Source organism: Girardinichthys multiradiatus, chromosome 20 (genome assembly GCF_021462225.1).
Source record: "Girardinichthys multiradiatus isolate DD_20200921_A chromosome 20, DD_fGirMul_XY1, whole genome shotgun sequence".
Classification (NCBI taxonomy): Eukaryota; Metazoa; Chordata; class Actinopteri; order Cyprinodontiformes; family Goodeidae; genus Girardinichthys; species Girardinichthys multiradiatus.
In genome coordinates this window covers 34348595-34366796 of record NC_061812.1, presented here as the reverse complement: position 1 = coordinate 34366796, position 18202 = coordinate 34348595, and the positions used below count along the sequence as shown (strand labels likewise).

Sequence of the window (18202 nt, the reverse complement as noted above, 5' to 3'; positions counted from 1 at the left end):
TGAGCTGGCTAACTTGCACTCTCAGCCTCCTCTCCAAAGAAGCTGAACCTGTCAGTTCAGATAACGTTCCCACTGTAAAGTCGGGCTGATTTATTGCCGTTGGCATATCAATTACAGCCCTCAACACCGGAGGAAAGAAGAAGGAGAAGAAGGTATCCAGAGAGAGAAAGAGAGAGGTGACGAGGAAGGAAAAAGACCAGCACATGGACCAAATTCTCTATCCTAGGCCTTTCATTGCAACATCTGGGTCACATCTATTAAATATCACACTAAATCCCATAAAGAAAAACAATAATTTACACAATGAGCAAAAATTTCCATTACCATGCTAAACAAAAAAAGAAATGACCTCTTATAATCTGCCCTCTACCTCCTTGTTCAACAGCTAAAACACTCCAGAGATTGGATACTTGCCCAGGGGAGGAAAGGGAGATGCGAGAAGGGTGGGAGAGGAGCTGAACAGCACAAGGAGACGGCAAGAAGCAGGTGGAGGGGATGGGACGGTTAGAGAGGAGGCGAGATAGAAGGGGACCCAAACCCTGAAGCCTTAATCCTTTTGCTGGGTCTGCCTAATCCCGCCGTCACAATCTAACATATGGGAAGAATGGATTTACCATCCCCCAACCAACACACAGAGGGGTAGATAGGCAAGGGACTGGGTAGCGATCCCTAGATATTCTGTAAACCCAAAACTAAATAAAGACACAAACGTCTAACAAAGCTTAAAAAAAATTGTTTTCTTCTTATTTTAGAGCTTTGAAGAAAATTAAACTTGGGGTTCTACTTCTGACATTCTGCAGCTAGGCAAGGTGCTGGTTAGTTGTTTACAGGCTGGTTACACTTTCAGGCTGGCATATGTCCCAGTCAGAGGACGTCTTTGCAGCTGAGACGAATAGGAAGGGGGTAGGACTAACCACCTAAACCCACTCAAGTTTACAAAGTGGTTGTGCCGTACCAAAAATGCAAATCTCACTATAACTAACTAATCACTCCTCTTTGGAGGATTACTGGAATATTCTCAAAAATATCCAAACCCATCTGTCACCATACATGGACATTTTTTTATACAGGGACCATTTTCCCAGCTGGTCGGCAGCAGAATTTAAACACTTGATTTCTAGAGTTACCCGAGGTCAATAATAGCTATCCTTTTGGTGCTAAGAAGCAACAATGAAAAAATTAGCAAGCACTCTTTAGGTGCCAAAAACAGATGCCAATGGTTTGCATTCAGGTCATCCAATGGGACTTGACAGCTTTGAGATGGACGTATTAAAGTGCCTGTGACACGCTTTTCCCACAATTGCAGAAATTAGAAGAAATTATCTTAATATTGAGAGAACTGGGCAGTAATTGACATGATATCAGGATTAAAGACGTGATAAAAGAGAATTGTGATACAAAATAAGCATATTTCGATGTTAAACTTTAAGTCCAAAGTTGCCCGGGAATGACATCTAAGGGGATGTCTCCAGTCATTCATTGGGTGAGCGTCAATGATAAACCGCTCAGGTAGAAGCCAAGTTGAATTAAAAATAGCGTTAATATGGTAAAAAGGTGCATTGCTGGTGGTGGCAGCAATACAATGACAGCAGCCATTAGTCTGCACTATTTTTCTGAAGTGAACAGGATCAGAACTGCCTGGATCAGTGCTGGAAAACTGAGGAGGGACGGATGGGCTGGTCCCACCAAGCACAGCCAGATGTGATCAAAGGACTTCTCGGCAAACTGCTTTGAACAAGAAACCTCTGAATTCACAGGAGGATTGATGTCATTGGTTGGGATGTCTGACAGACGAAGGAGAATGTTGAAGCAGATGCTATAATCAGAGCATCTGATGTGAAAAGATCTCCAAAGAAAAAGTTGTTGCTACTGTTGCTAAACGGATCAAGGCTCAGCAGGTAAGAACACTTCCTTGTTGCAAAAGTACATTTAGATATCGGCAGTTGTTAATAATTAAAAATCCAAAATTATTATTTTCAATATTATTAATAATAATCCGGAATTATTATTATTAAAATAAGACAAATTACAAGTGCATACGATATATTTAAACAAATGTGTTTAGGAGCACTAAAAACCCCTACGACTTGTGTTTCACCGCCAACATTAGTCAGTTTTTGTGACCTTTCTGCTTTTTGTTGTAGAGAAGGAGATGGTTTCAGAATTTTTGAAAATGTTTATGTGTGAGGGACAGTATTTCTACCACTTGAACTTTTTCCACATTTTGTGAAGTTACAACTTCCAACTTGAATGTGTTTTACTGGGATTTAATATGATAGACCAAAAACATATAGAAAGGAAAGTCTAGCATGTAGTTGTAGTCAGCCTCCCTGAGACAATACTCCGTAAAACCACCTTTCACTGCAAGTATAGCTGTGTGTTTTCTGTGGTATGTCTCTTTCTACAAACAGATTTTTCTTTCTTTAAATCTTCCCATCATCTCTGACCAGCTACCTGGTCCCACAGCATGACGCTGCCACACCATATTTTACCTGCTACACAAAGCGTTTTGCATGTTGCCAAAAAATTCAATTTATGTCTCATCTGAGTCCTCTGCTGAGTCCCCTGCAAGGTTTGTGGCAAACAGCAAGACGTTTTATGGCTGGCTTTTAATAGCCGTCTTCTTGCCACATTCTAGAAAGATTTGTGGAGAGCCAGACTGATAGCTGTCCTGCCAACAGATTCTTACTAATCTATCTGGGTTTATAATGTACAATCACAATAAAAACATTACATTTTGAAACAAAATGTGAAAAACTTCAAGGCGTGTGACTACTTTCTCCAAGGAACTGTACCAGAACGTATCAAGCCTACCTAATAATGGGCAGAAGTTCATCCCCTCAGCCTAGATGGACAAACAGAACCATGTCAAATTTCTTCAATCAATGTAAGGGAGCCCAAAAAGGACTAAACCACTGTCCTTGTTTTGCTCTTCATTGATTTTGTAACATTTGACAAGAGTAAAGGTTTTACAGAAACCAGTTTACAAGCTGGACTAATGGATTCCCTGAGATTGTAAAGAAGTTATTTCTACTTTCTTTACTTAAAGACAGTATCATGAGCCATGGAGTAATAAAGCAAAATACAGCAGACTTTTACAGCCAATCTTCATCTTGTTAGGTCTGTATCAAGCGGTCTGAACTAGACATCCTTCTAAGATGTTGAAGGCTTGAAGAAGCAGTAATCATCAGGACAACTGCTTCCCTGAAAACCAGAGTGCAGTGTGGGTAACAGATGTGTGACAGCTGCCATTCCAAGACTGGAGACAGACTTTGGGCACTACATCACACAAATTATTCCTCTCCTCATTCCCTGCAACTATAAAGTCACTCACACACAAGAATTTCCATAGGAAATATGGTTACCCTCCAACATATTCAGACAGACAGCGTTTCACAAATATATGCCTGTGTTTGTATGCATGTGTGTGGTGCCTACATGCACCTGTACTTGGTGGCTTATTTGACCAAAGCAGATGGCAATGCCTTATGTATTCACAGCATCTTTCTCTTTAAGGACCTCATATTCAGATCAAATCAGTGATTTTTAGATGAAGCTCGTCATGTCTCAGGATGTAAGCACAAAACAGAACCACTGAGTAGAGCTGGGTGATCTAAACAAAAAATATCAAATACTATATGTAGTTTTCTATAATTAACATTTCAATAAAAATCTGATGTTTCAAACCAACAATCAGGTTTCTATGACCACATCTCGCTCAAAACAAACTGGAAGAACAAATGAAAACTAAAATTATTTTTAACTAATGAGATGTATTTAACTAATGAGATGTATTTTCAAAAGCAGCCACGAAACAAACACACAATTTCCTGAATTATTGTGGTAAATTACGAATTACAAGAAAACTACACTCTACCAATATATACTGCAAAACCTATTTGCAGAATTGTTGTTGAGCAAATATGTTTGAGTACAAACAAATCAAGCTTCAATTAAAGGTTAAAATCTCTTCTCTATCTTGTAAAAATACTTCCTTTTTCATTATTATTGTCCATTTTCTGTTCTTGGATAAACGTTTTTTAATGCCCAGCACTACCACAGCCCTATTTGCATGAAGCCAAAACCACTGATCAGGGATTCATCAACACTATTTGGAGGTTGGAAACCACAGTGAGCTCAAGCCAATGATGGTAACAGCTACTGTGCCTTACAAATGTAAAACATTTTTGCACATTTTAATTAGGAAACTTTAACGTATTTTATTCAGATTTTATTGGAGAGAATAAAAACCAAAGGGGACACACTTTAACATTGTTTACGAATAAAGATCTGAAACGTGTGGTGTTAATTTGTATTCAGCTACTAGTTTCTTGACAGGTCACACTATGATTTGTGAAAATGCACAATGAATTTGTATATAAATGAGTTTTTGTATCCTTGCTGCTGACCGCTTACATCATTAGAGCATATTTTGTGTCAAGTTAGTGGAACTGTATCAGTGAAGACTTTTCGTGACTTGAAGACCCTGGGAACCCTACAAAAGGCCAATTGTGACACAAAGCAGTGCACGATTGTGAAGCCGAATAAAAGAGATATGTGGTTTTCAAAAGGTTTTATAAAGAAAAGTGTGACGGACATTTTTACTCTGACACCCCAAAATAAAATCAATGCCAAAACAACACAGGATGTAGATATTGTGTTGCACCAAATAACTGCTGCCTTGTTGTGCAAAAACCTTTCCATCAAGTGAATCTTTTCTTCTTTTTTTTTTACCTCTGGCAAAAACTCACCTCTGAACTGGGATACAGAGGGAATATCAATGCAGAATTGAACACCTTATCAAATTTACAAAAACCAAGCATATCTGTGATCCTAGGGTTAATCCATTGTTCCTGAGCTTATCGTCTTGCCTACATACTCAAACAGCCGCTTTGAATCATCTCAGATCAGTTTGAGCTGGAGGATGCACGCCACCATGCTTGTGCTTTGAATGGTTTATGAGCATTGTGTCTAATTTGGCTGCTGAACACCGAGTTGAGCACCCCAGGCTGTCTCCTAGGCATGCAGCCCTTGTCATTAAAATAACACATGAAGAGCAGACAGACTGTATTTGTCTCCTCCTTTACATCTACCCCAATAATCCCTGCACAATCACCTTTTTATTTCTTTCTTCTGTTTTGCTGAAAAGCTCAAATCTTGCTATATTTTTCCAGTTGTGCTCCCCCTCTTTTAAGGTCTAATGGAATGCAGACAGCCAACTAAAATACCACATTTCCCAAAACAAATCTAAGGCATAAACATAGAAGCACATTTCCCCCTCCATATTTTTTTCAGTTGGGGCAGAAATATCACACAAAACAAAGACCATAATTCCAGTTGCTATGACAGACGGAAGCACCAATGAACCAGGAACCATCTTAAACCAACCCACATTTTAAATAGGAGCACACAGACGCACAACACACTGAGATTAGTGGTTTACTCTTAATCTCTGGACTGTGTTAGGCGACTGGCTCTTTCTTTCTATGACAAATCCTGTGTCTCCCAGCGTCTGTGGGAGTGTGTGTGTGTGTGCCTGTGTGAATGTATATACACTGAGGTGGGATAGGTAGGTAATTTGTAGGTCAAGGTCAAAGGGTGCCTTGTTAAAAAAAAAAAAAAGTTCAGCATTTCACCACCAGCTCAGTAAAGGAAGACCAGTCCTTTACTACTGCCTGAAGCATTAAGCTAATGCTCTTTGTGTTTGATAAGGTTTCAACCGAACAAGAGCAGATGAAGGATCAGAGGAGGTGGGGACGAAGCAGCAGGATGCTAACCATCTTGGCTATTAAAATGTGCTTTTTTTTTTCTATATGGAAGCCTTTTGTGGGTTTATTTTAGGCTCCTTGTTTACATGTGGGTCTATGTCAGAAGTGAAAACCTAACATTACATGGTCGTCCATGTTTTCTAACAGACTGGGCAAGGACAGCATTATTTCAGAGAAGCAATCATGAGGGTCATGCTTACTCTGAAGGAGCTGCAGATATCCACAGTTCAGGTGAGAAAATCTGTCGACAGGACAACTATACAACTAGTCATGCAAGTCAGCCACAACTGGAAAAAGAAATATGGCCAATTTGTATCAGTGGCAAATGATTGCAATTTAAAACATGCAGTAGGGGACATAACAAACATGTAGAAGAAGGTGCTCTGACCAGATAAGACCAAAATCAGAGCTAAATGGAGACAGATGGAGCTAAATTAAGATGGAGGTAAATTCAGATAGAGTTAAATTCAGGGCAGACCTGGAAGAAACCCTTTTGGAGAAGAGGTCTGGGTTCACCTTCACCGTCTGGGTTCACCTTCAAGTAGAAAAACGAGCGTAAACAGCCTGAGCTACAATGGACCAGTGTAGCTCCTTAGACCCTTATGCAACACACCTGAATCAAATGAATTGTTAGGATCTTAATAACAATGGACGTCTTTAGGTCAGACTTTGATGCAGCCTCAACCAGAACAGCCACAGAACCGGGCCCGAGAGCAAGTACACACAGGAAAATGTTGATTACGACTAATGATCCCTAACATTTAATCAGAAAGGTCACAGTTCCTTTACTGCAAACTTTCTACTTGGCTGTAGGAAGTTGCGGTTTTAGCCATCCAGACTGGCTGTGCAGGTGCTGATATCATGAAACCGCAGCCGAGGAGAGATTCAGTCAGCAGACTGGTTGAAGTGGGACACAGCTGTGATAAAATGAGGACTTACATGATGAATGTGAAATGACAGAACACCATGAAGTGTGTTCATGAAACATAAGCCAGACTGAACTCCACTGTATTATGCATGGACAAAGACAAAGTTGTGTTAACAGTTCTTACTGTTTAAACAAAGCATGTGCATTCCTCCGCAGCTCTGCTTACATTGGTCCTCTGAGCTCACTGTAGAGGAATGCAGTCCGCTCGGCCCGAAACAGCTTATTACCGAACAGTGCGGTCCAGGACTGAAAGTTCCTGCTTAGTTTCCCTGCCTTACAACATTCATCTAGGTACTTGTCTGACCCCTGACACTTGGGGCACTGCTTTGTAAAAACTTGCCGATGAGTGTTGATTGCTGTAAAAATACGCATGCCACTGCAAATCGACTCCCAAATGATCTGAGGATTGTTTTGTTCAGAGTGGTAATAAGAGGGAGAGAGACCGCTTAAAAGAGAGAGATTTAAAAAATAGGAAAAACTATTCCTGTATTCTCAAACAGTGATTTAAAAGGTTTCTGTTTGGATTTGCCAATTAAACTTTTCATCTAGAAAATGGCCCTCTCACTCTAGCTTATGGTTGGGTATCTCTGTTGGGAAGCCGATGTGATACGGAGTTCAAGACGTACACATAGATTCACAATTCACCAATTATTGGTTCTGGTTTAATTTTTTGAATCAACAAAATACGACACGGATCAGGTTTTCGTGACATACCTTTGTTTTTTAGCTTTGAGGCCTGCGTAGCCGTCCTGATTATTTTTATTTTTTATATTGAGATGGAAGTGTCAATTTTTTTCTTTCCCAGTACATCGATGGACCATTGCAGGAGACATAATACGTTATATTATTTGTTTAAAGTCATATCTTTATCACACCATTCACAAATTATAGCGCATATTTGTTTTCCTAATATCATAAAGACCTATTTATTATAGGAATTTTTAGGGAAGAACCTGAAAAACAGTCATTTGTAGACCATAAAAACTTCTTCAGTTTGGCAGGCTTGCTATAGTTCTCTTATAAAACAGTAGGAGCTGCTAACGTAAAATAATACTGCTCCCTACGAGGAGAACAACAGAAGCAGAAGAACAATCCAGGAGTAACTTTGATCTTTTCTCTGAGTAGATCAACTTTTACTGATTCAATCATAAAACAGATTTTATCCTAAATCAGAATCTACCGATGATCTGGAAAGGCATACGAGCATGTCAGTGAATCAAGACAAATCAGTTTATCTTCACATCAGTTTAGATCACATTATGTTTGACTATGTCCTGTTGAGCAACTCACTCCACATTGCCTGAGCCTTTCCACATTGTTGTTATTAATGAATAACAAGATGACAGGAGGAATGCAACAGAGGAGAAATCTTTGATCTTACATGACAAAGGAACTGGCATATGATCTGAGCAATTCCACCTTAAAATGTTAGCGCCAATTGTGGCACAGGTGCAGACTATTGTCTAGACTTGTTATTTAAACTGCAACAGACAAAAAGGCAATCAGATCTGTTCTTTGCACCAATCTTTACATTATCCAGAGCATTTATACAAAAAAATGTCCTGCTTGTTCTAATGACAGCACTAAAAGCAAAAAGTCTCATCACACACAGACACAGAATGGGACAGGACTGATGCAGAACTGACTTGGACAGCGGCCTAATCCATGTCTGTCCATTAGAGGCCATACTGTTTCCGGATATATGCTGTTGAGTAATATCAGTAACCATATTATTGGTTATGACAGCATGGCCCTCTCCATGCTCTAAATGCTTTAAGACGGGCGTGTGGCTTGTGTCACATGGCATTTAGCCGATTTATGTCCCCTCAATGGGTCGAAAGACAGCTGGGTAAACTCGGATATCTGAAGCTGTGGGAGCACAATTCATCAAGCAAAGCTAAACAGAATAAAAAGATATCCCAAAAATGAAAGTTAATTGTGATTGCAAAAACTATTTCATAACAGCTGACCAGCTAGAAACCCTCCGAACGACTTGTGTAAGTCATTACTACAAACAGGAAAATCCGCGACAGTGGCAGCACTACACAAAGGCGGCTTAATGTCCGAGAACTCAGTGGGACGGGACTATTTATTAATTTTGCTTGGCACGGCAACTCCAATTATCTCCTGACGCACTGTAGTGAACCTGAAACAAAGGAAGCACATCTATCCTAGCCGCTTTCAGTTCAGAAGTCCCGTTTTATTCCAGGGAGCAGACAGTGCAGGTTAGAATAGAAGCCTGTGAGTTTTGCAGATTTCCTGTCGTGTCCCCGTTTTCAGTCAGCTCATGGAAATTATAACATAGCTTTGCATGGATCAGTGCTTCACTATACATGTGGGGACAGGAAGACAGACAGAGGTGTGCATGTACATGTGGGTGCAGGTGGCTAAGATTTCATTCTTGAAACAAAGACAAAGCTAATGACATGCACACTAATCGAATCAGAACTCACCTATGTAGCCTTAATGAGAGAAGCAGCCAAAAGGGCCATGTTAACTCTAAAGGAGCTGAAGGACAACAATTTTGGCTTTATGGAAGAGCAGAAAGAAAAAACTCCCATTGTAAGTTTGCTACAAGCCATGAATGAGACTTAAAAAACACAGAACATGCTCTGGTCAGATCAAACAATCAGTCAAACAATAATCTATTTATTTATAGAGCACTATTCATACACAACAAAGGCCTTACAAAGTCTCGTACAGATGATAAAATGGACAAGGCAACAAAAAATTAGCTAAACAAGGCTAAGGATGGAAAAGATAATAAATGAAACAAAAATATATGAACTGCTAAATAAATAAATAAATACTTGGCAAACTTACTTTTACACTTAAATTTTACAAAGATAAACAAGCAAAACTACCAGGCTCTAGATGCGCAAAGCTGTGTAACTTTGTCTTGGTTTTTCACATAAAATCCTCATAAAATAAACTGCAGTTTTAACATGACAAAATGGAAATAGTTTTAAAGGGTACAAACATTACTGCTAGCCACTGTATAGCCCCTATTCCCACTGGCACAGAGAAACAAGAGCTCAAAATAGTATATGTGAATCCAGGTGTATAAATGACACAGTAAAAAAGGAGAAAAATGCTGAAGTTAAAAACAATGTGGTGGTGAAACCAGAAGAAAAACAACGGAGTGATAGAGGAGCGGGATGACAGAAGATGGTGATACCTTCACAGAGGAGTCACCAGGGTGTAACAAAGAGGAATGAAAAGAGATAACAGGAGAACAATTTGTCTTTGCATGTTTAGCCAAAAAGGATTTTATTTTCAGCTAGTGGGCAACTGAGTGCCTGACACAAAACAACCAGCACCACTTCAAATCCGACAAAGTACTTCAAAATAGGCAACTTTCTCAAGGATCATATTTGTAAGAGTTTAATCAAGTGCTTTAGATCGTTACTTATAGGCTTAGAGGCATTTTTCTGCTCCTACTTCAGCATACTTCTTTATTCAGAAAGCATCAAAGAAATAAAAAGTTTGAAATTAATCTTTTCCCATTATCATTTGCATTTCTAAGTAAATTAAAGTAAGCCAGTCAGGCACCACAAATAATTAAATCTTATCTGTGAAGCCGAGGTATAAATTTTCACAAAGCCATTTCTCTTTAATGGCTTTTGTCCAGCTGTAATCATCTTAAGATCTTCTGAAAGAACAGAGCTCAAGGCTAAGATGTTCAGCATTTCAGTCCAAGTAGAGTTCTACTCTTCCCTCAGATATGATCAGAACAGCATGTGAGGAGCCTAGCTGTACTTGGAGCTTTCCCAAAAGGAAGGGCCTGGCCTACTGGTCAAGCCAGAAGGACGAGTAACATCTGTGAGAAAGTCACGAGGCTGACATAGGAAGGGTTTAAACACACTCAACCTCGTTTTCATTAGGTCAAATTAAAGGGATTGCCTTTAGACTTGGCAGGAAGCACGTTTAATAAAGCAGCAGCTAATGTAAACTAGGAGTGTGGCCACATTCTGGGGGTGACTGATGTTTTTTGTGTCTCTCAGAGTTTACTTTAGTTATGGTCATGTCCAAATGTAGCGAGAGGCAGCAAGGCCATGGAGAGACAAAGAGCCAAAGCTGTGTCTAAAGAGCTTGTCAGTATCGTTGTAGGAACACAGCCTGGGACGAGGTAGAGCTCTGGGGAAGAGGAGAGCGCGGAGGAGGATAACGGAGCGAAAGAAAAACACTGTGGGAGATATGTTGCAAAGACAGAAATGTGAGCGTCAAGGAAGGGAGATAAGCAGAGACTGGTGTGAGCGGGGGAAGATGAGAGGAAGAGTGATGAGTGAGGGGAATGCCAGAGACAAAGAGGCAAGAAGACAGGGGAGAACTAAATATATCAGTGCCGTGCTCACTACGACACTGAGCTTGATATGAAGAGTCTGAGGTTGGACGGCAGTGTCTCGTAAGACCGGGGCCTCTAGCTGATCAAGTACACTACATATAGGCTGGGCTTTTGACAAGTGGATTCACAAAGACGAGACTGTTCTTGATAGAAATTCAAGGAAAGGAAACTCCTGGAGATTCACCATGAATCAGTTGGTGACCAGAAACTCAAAAATCCTATCTTTTATTGATCAATAAATGCAACCTTCATAAGCAAAAGCACAACACCCTTGCACGTGGAAGGTATTACTGAGTGAAAAAGACTCAGTTAACTAACTTCAGTAGCATTATGGTTTTTATAAATGAAGTCAAAGGAAGCAAAAAAGGTGCAAGAAGCTAAAAGATACAGGATGTTGGGGCGTTTCTAGAGGTCGTTCAGGCTGCAGAAATAGAAAGGTAGACTTCAGCAGGTGCTGGTCGTTTAGCTACTTTGCCATTTTGTACTTCTGCAGTTTTGGTCGTGTGAGGTCCTGTGGCCACCTGCCATGGGACTCAAATTTCTAATTGGCGAAGGAGCAGATAAACCAGGAATCACCTTCAGCTGAAACCAGGAAGGCTGAATATATCACAGCTATGTAGGCCGGTTCCCTTGAACGTTTGACCTTTATATGTTATGGAACATGGTGGAAAAGGAAATGTTTTTTAGCCTTTTGGAAAACTCTGATTAATTTTAGGATCCACATTCTCTACCAGATATACATTGAGATATACAGTTGATGCTAAACACAGAAATCATGCTATGTTATGGAACATGGTGGAAAAGGAAATGTTTTTTAGCCTTTTGGAAAACTCTGATTAATTTTAGGATCCACATTCTCTACCAGATATACATTGAGATATACAGTTGATGCTAAACACAGAAATCATGCTAATACAAGATGTAAAAGACAGAATAAAATGTCAACTCCAAATCATGTTGCATATGTTTTAAATAAGCAAAAACCCTGTTTTACAGCTCTTTCACATTCACACAGTGGAGGTTTGCCCGTGCTTCTAATATAAACTTGGCTCAGCAAGTACAAAAATTTATGTTTGGTCAATTATATCTTGTAACAACGCTTCTTGGCAATGATTTGTATAATGTTTGAAATCCTATTTATTTCCCTTTAAATAGGGCCATATCTGTAAAGAAAATCAATTTGTGGGTGGAGCAGCAGAGATGAATATGTGGGTTGAGCCCATGAAAAACTTGCCAAACAGCTTATTCTGACACGGACTCTTGTTTGCCATTTCACATTAGGAACACACCAATTGATTGGATGATGGAAATTTAATGAAACTAGACATACCAGCAATTCATATATCCGTTTTAAAATGTTAGACGTCAGTAGTGCTTGGCAGAACCAACCGCAAGTCTCTGATTAGGTTATCTATAACCAAAACACTTTAAATTCAAGTCATTGGAAAATAATATTTTACATGCTGTGGCTTTAAATGTCCTTAATTCTGGCATAGTATGATTACGTCTTCCATCTGTTTATATCCCAAGAACCCCTTCAGTCCAACTTTAACATCCTCCACTAGGCATCCCACTGTTATGTTCTAATACAGGTCCTTCTCAAAATATTAGCATATTGTGATAAAGTTCATTATTTTCCATATTGTCATGATAAAAATTTAATATTCATATATTTTAGATTCATTGCACACTAACTGAAATATTTCAGGTCTTTTATTGTCTTAATACGGATGATTTTGGCATACAGCTCATGAAAACCCAAAATTCCTATCTCACAAAATTAGCATATCATTAAAAGGGTCTCTAAACGAGCTATGAACCAAATCATCTGAATCAACGAGTTAACTCTAAACACCTGCAAAAGATTCCTGAGGCCTTTAAAACTCCCAGCCTGGTTCATCACTCAAAACCCCAATCATGGGTAAGACTGCCGACCTGACTGCTGTCCAGAAGGCCACTATTGACACCCTCAAGCAAGAGGGTAAGACACAGAAAGAAATTTCTGAACAAATAGGCTGTTCCCAGAGTGCTGTATCAAGGCACCTCAGTGGGAAGGAAAAATGTGGCAGAAAACGCTGCACAACGAGAAGAGGTGACCGGACCCTGAGGAAGATTGTGGAGAAGGGCCGATTCCAGACCTTGGGGGACCTGCGGAAGCAGTGGACTGAGTCTGGAGTAGAAACATCCAGAGCCACCGTGCACAGGCGTGTGCAGGAAATGGGCTACAGGTCAAGCCACTTTTGAACCAGAAACAGCGGCAGAAGCGCCTGACCTGGACTGTTGCTCAGTAGTCCAAAGTACTTTTTTCAGATGAAAGCAAATTCTGCATGTCATTCGGAAATCAAGGTGCCAGAGTCTGGAGGAAGACTGGGGAGAAGGAAATGCCAAAATGCCAGAAGTCCAGTGTCAAGTACCCACAGTCAGTGATGGTCTGGGGTGCCGTGTCAGCTGCTGGTGTTGGTCCACTGTGTTTTATCAAGGGCAGGGTCAATGCAGCTAGCTATCAGGAGATTTTGGAGCACTTCATGCTTCCATCTGCTGAAAAGCTTTATGGAGATGAAGATTTCATTTTTCAGCACGACCTGGCACCTGCTCACAGTGCCAAAACCACTGGTAAATGGTTTACTGACCATGGTATCACTGTGCTCAATTGGCCTGCCAACTCTTCTGACCTGAACCCCATAGAGAATCTGTGGGATATTGTGAAGAGAATGTTGAGAGACTCAAGACCCAACACTCTGGATGAGCTAAAGGCCGCTATCGAAGCATCCCGGGCCTCCATAAGACCTCAGCAGTGCCACAGGCTGATTGCCTCCATGCCACGCCGCATTGAAGCAGTCATTTCTGCAAAAGGATTCCCGACCAAGTATTGAATGCATAACTGTACATGATTATTTGAAGGTTGACGATTTTTGTATTAAAAACACTTTTCTTTTATTGGTCGGATGAAATATGCTAATTTTGTGAGATAGGAATTTTGGGTTTTCATGAGCTGTATGCCAAAATCATCCGTATTAAGACAATAAAAGACCTGAAATATTTCAGTTAGTGTGCAATGAATCTAAAATATATGAATGTTAAATTTTCATCATGACATTATGGAAAATAATGAACTTTATCACAATATGCTAATATTTTGAGAAGGACCTGTATATCACACCAGTATTTTTCACATAACTGCTCTACCATGTTCTACTACCTCCTAGGGGACCTACTGTCACTTATAACTTCCAAATCCCTCGCTCATTCTTGCGGCCGGATCGACAAGTTTGCTGCAGATTGAAAATATGTCAGAGGCGTTACTACAGTCATCGGACATTGTTTGGATATTTATGCATGGACCATTGCTCAGCTTAAAAGCTAGGTGGATGGCATTAGTAATGATGCAAGGAATGCTGGTATGGATGTTTTTCATGGTGGGTGCAAAACAGGACGGAACGCAGTCATGGGGGCCTCAAAGGTTTATTGGAACAACAGTGTTAAAACAGAATCATGACAGCAATGCTGAGGAGCCTTTCACATCACCACAGAACTCCAGACATGATCAATACTAATAAAAACTGAGGTCCCAGTGTTAAGCTATATTTATCAAGGCTTTTCAGATATTATTAGGGTTATAACAGGGTTATTCAGCAAAGCAAATAAGATCAAGATTTCCTATAAATCAACATTTGAACAGATTTAAAGCAATCTTTCTTGGGGGAAATCAATTCAAAACAGCTATGAAATTAACCTATAGCCTAATGGTATGAGTGGGTCTTGAACCATGGTTTAACAAATGCAGTTTTATGAGATTCAGAAATAAGCTGGTCATCATCCCCTTTCCTCTGTGGGTAATATGACCATTCCCTTGATGTGGTCATGAAAGGCTTGTACGATACATTTTATCTTGTTAAAACTCATGTGATTTCGGAAGGGGAAAAGGGCAACATTCACTCAACGACCAGAGCTTGCCACCAGGGTGATGCCTACGACCTCTACCTGCCAAGACCAAGCAGCCAGAGACATTCTTAGAAGGTCCCAGTTTCTCTTTGGACAAATAGTTCAAGTCTCTGCCTACATGCCTCATTTAAATTTCTAACAACTGCCTTAAAATCTCACAGACACAGAACGGATTTACAGTTAATTCGCCTGAAAGAAAGGTGAGAGAAAGTTCTCTGAGGTGACAAATAAACTGTGAATATGTTTGTTGAAAATGTGTCTTACAATTCGCACTGACCTTTTCACAGAGGACAAAGTGAATCAATTTATCTTGGCTTTGTTTGTATGAAACGCAAGGCAGAAATTACTGAAACCTAATGAGTAATAGGGACAAAACAAAGCAATGGCATACTCATGCCATTTCTGCTTGCCTAAAAGGCTACATTAGCATCTAAAATGCTAATTTAAACAGTCTTTGCCATGCAGACAACCTGCTCCTAAGGCCAAAAAAATGACAAAACAAATGATTCCCACATCACTTACCCAAGTTGCTTTTTAGATTCAGACAGAAAGGAGGACAAATCCAAGACAAACTAGAGACCAGAACTTAAGGATGGACAGAATAATCAGTATTATCACAACCCAACTATTCCCTGATATGACTCTCTTAAAAATGTTAGATCTAATAAGAGGGCGTTCCTGAAAAGCCTCAGTGTCATCATGCTGTAAGCATTTTTAACAAGATCCCAACAGAGCACACAAACAAATCTCTCACTTCGCCATGCATTTGTAAGTCATCCATCAACATGTGGAGTGCAGTGGTTGCATGTGAATGGATGGCAATGGCAGACGATGCTTGAGGTGCTCCTTAGAGTAAGCGTGATGACTATGAGAGGCCTAGATCGAGCCTGAGAGGGATGTGGGCTAACAAACCTAATGTGGGTCACTGTTTGGCTGGCCGAGGCTGCTGCTTATTTAGGCATGGATAAATAAACAGTACCATACAAAAGCGTCAAATGTTTTCACATTTGTCACGTTATATCCACAAATGAATGTATGCATTTTACAGGGATTTTATGTGATAGGCCAACACAAAGTCAAAGTTTTGCATTCTTTTTTTTTCAGCAAAATAGCTTTTTTTTTTTTTAAATCAGTATTAAATCTATAAGCTCCATCAATCTTCTGTCAACTATGATAAGCTTCAGTGTCCCTACTGAAGAAAAGCATCCCCACAACATAGTAGGACCACGACCACCATGGGTTACCTTTGGGGTGGGATGTTCAAGGTAAAGTGTTTGTTTTCAATTACACAGCAACTTGCAAGCAGGCCAGAAAGCTCAATTTAGGCTTCACCTTACTGGAGCATTGTCCTCCACAGCTTTGCTCTGTCAACTCAACGTTTTGTGGCAAACCAGATTTAATGGCTTTCTTCTTGACATTTACCAATAAAAAGGTCCGATTTGTGAAGTGCACCTAACACTTGTCCTGTCAACAGATTAACCATCCTGAGCCATGGTAACTTTGGCTCTTTCAGAGTTACCATGGCTGGCTGTCTGACTGATGCTCTCCTGGCCATGTCTTGGTAGTTTTGCAGTACTTTCCATTTTTGGATCATGGATTGAATAGTGGTCAGTGAGATGTCCAAAGATTAGGACACTGCTTCAGAAACTTCATCATTGAACTGACTGATGTGTTCCTTGGGCTTGTTCTTCTAATGTTCTCCAACACACCTCCGAGACAGTCACAGAACAGTTATATTTATACTGTGGACTGTTTAAAAATTAGGTAACTTCTGAAGACGACTGGCTGCGCTGAATTTTATTTAGAGGTCCCATAGCAAAGGGGGCTGAATACAAAGGCACAGCAATCTTTCCAGATCTTTATTTACCAAAAAGAAAACAAAAGTGTCATTTTCCCACTTTACTATTATGTATTATTTGTTAAGGTTTATCATATACAATCTCAATATAACACATTGAGGTTATGTCACGGTAAGATGCCAAAATCTGAAAACAAATCCATGGGGTATGAATTCTTTATGTACAGTCTGCATGCATGGAAAAGACACATGCGTGGCTGGTTAAACTTCATCCATTGTCTGCTTATCAGCTGTTTGCATTTCCTGTGCTGAGCTAAGGTAGTCCTCCCACGCCATTTCTTCGTAATATGGTCCTGATTAACAGGCCAGTGGCGGTGGTGTCTGGCTGGCCAAGTTATTCCAGTAATGTGTTTGTACTGGGGTGGGTCCTCAGGGAAACATGTGTCAGCCTGATCCACAGCATAGACAGGGCCTTCTCTGGCCCACTGTCCCCACAGGAACATGACACTAAATGATCAAGGGCTAGGAGAGTGAAGATGTATAGGGTTTGAACATGGACATGGTATTACTGCCATTATTAGTGCATTTTCCTTCTTTGATATGGTTAAATTAAAGCTCAGGGTTAAAATGGTACATAGGCGCAATTATGCAGTAATTGGCTGGTTTTCCCTTGTGTGAAACTCCCAAGTGAAGAGTTAGTGCAAGTTCGGTACTACAACACAAGGAATAAGTGATGTATAGATTTTAAGATAGTATGAGCTTTCAAAGCAGATGTACTTTCCTGCATTGCCTCAGTTTCCTTAAAAAATTTATTTTAGCTTGGTAGCCTTAATGCAGCAACTTTTTTAAGCAACGACCCAAGATATACGGGAAGTATAAAAAGAGATTTATGAGACAACATTGCAGTGCAAGGATCTGATGCACATAACCACAGAGTCTGCTGAGCAAACAACAATCAGCAATATACACCTCGCTTTTCCTGTTCCACCTGTAATATTGCAGAGAAGGCATACATAAACACACTGTGAGAGAGGGCCCAGCGCTGCAGCTACGGCTAGGAGTAAACATGTCCTGAAACCCACCACACACATGCAGACGTGGGGCTGGGGCTTCACCACGGTGGCGCCGGGGCAGGGCATGTGGCAGCAGCAGCTACTAATTAAGAGTGGCTCACTGAACAGCTATAGTTAGGCCTGGAGCTGCAGGGCTGAGGGGAACAGAGCAACAGGTCTGACACTGGGCCTGTGTGAGACTGTGTGTGTGTGTGTGTGTGTGTGTGTGTGTGTAAATATAAGAGTGTATGTGTGTTACTACTGGCCCTGAGGCTTTGGGGTAAGGCCCCAGTTCAACTCTTGCTGACTCAGATTCAAACAGTGCCTGTCTGGCTGCAGCCCTACTGGCACAGCCGGAAGTAGCGGAAG

At 40.4% G+C, this 18202-nt stretch overlaps 1 protein-coding gene across 5 annotated transcripts in view; it reads right to left on the bottom strand.

Annotated features, from left to right (window-relative positions):
* The window catches only part of LOC124856168 (plexin-A1-like), a 271437-nt gene that overhangs the window by 233295 nt on the left and 19940 nt on the right, over positions 1 to 18202 (bottom strand). The gene's annotated exons all lie outside the window — the stretch shown is intronic.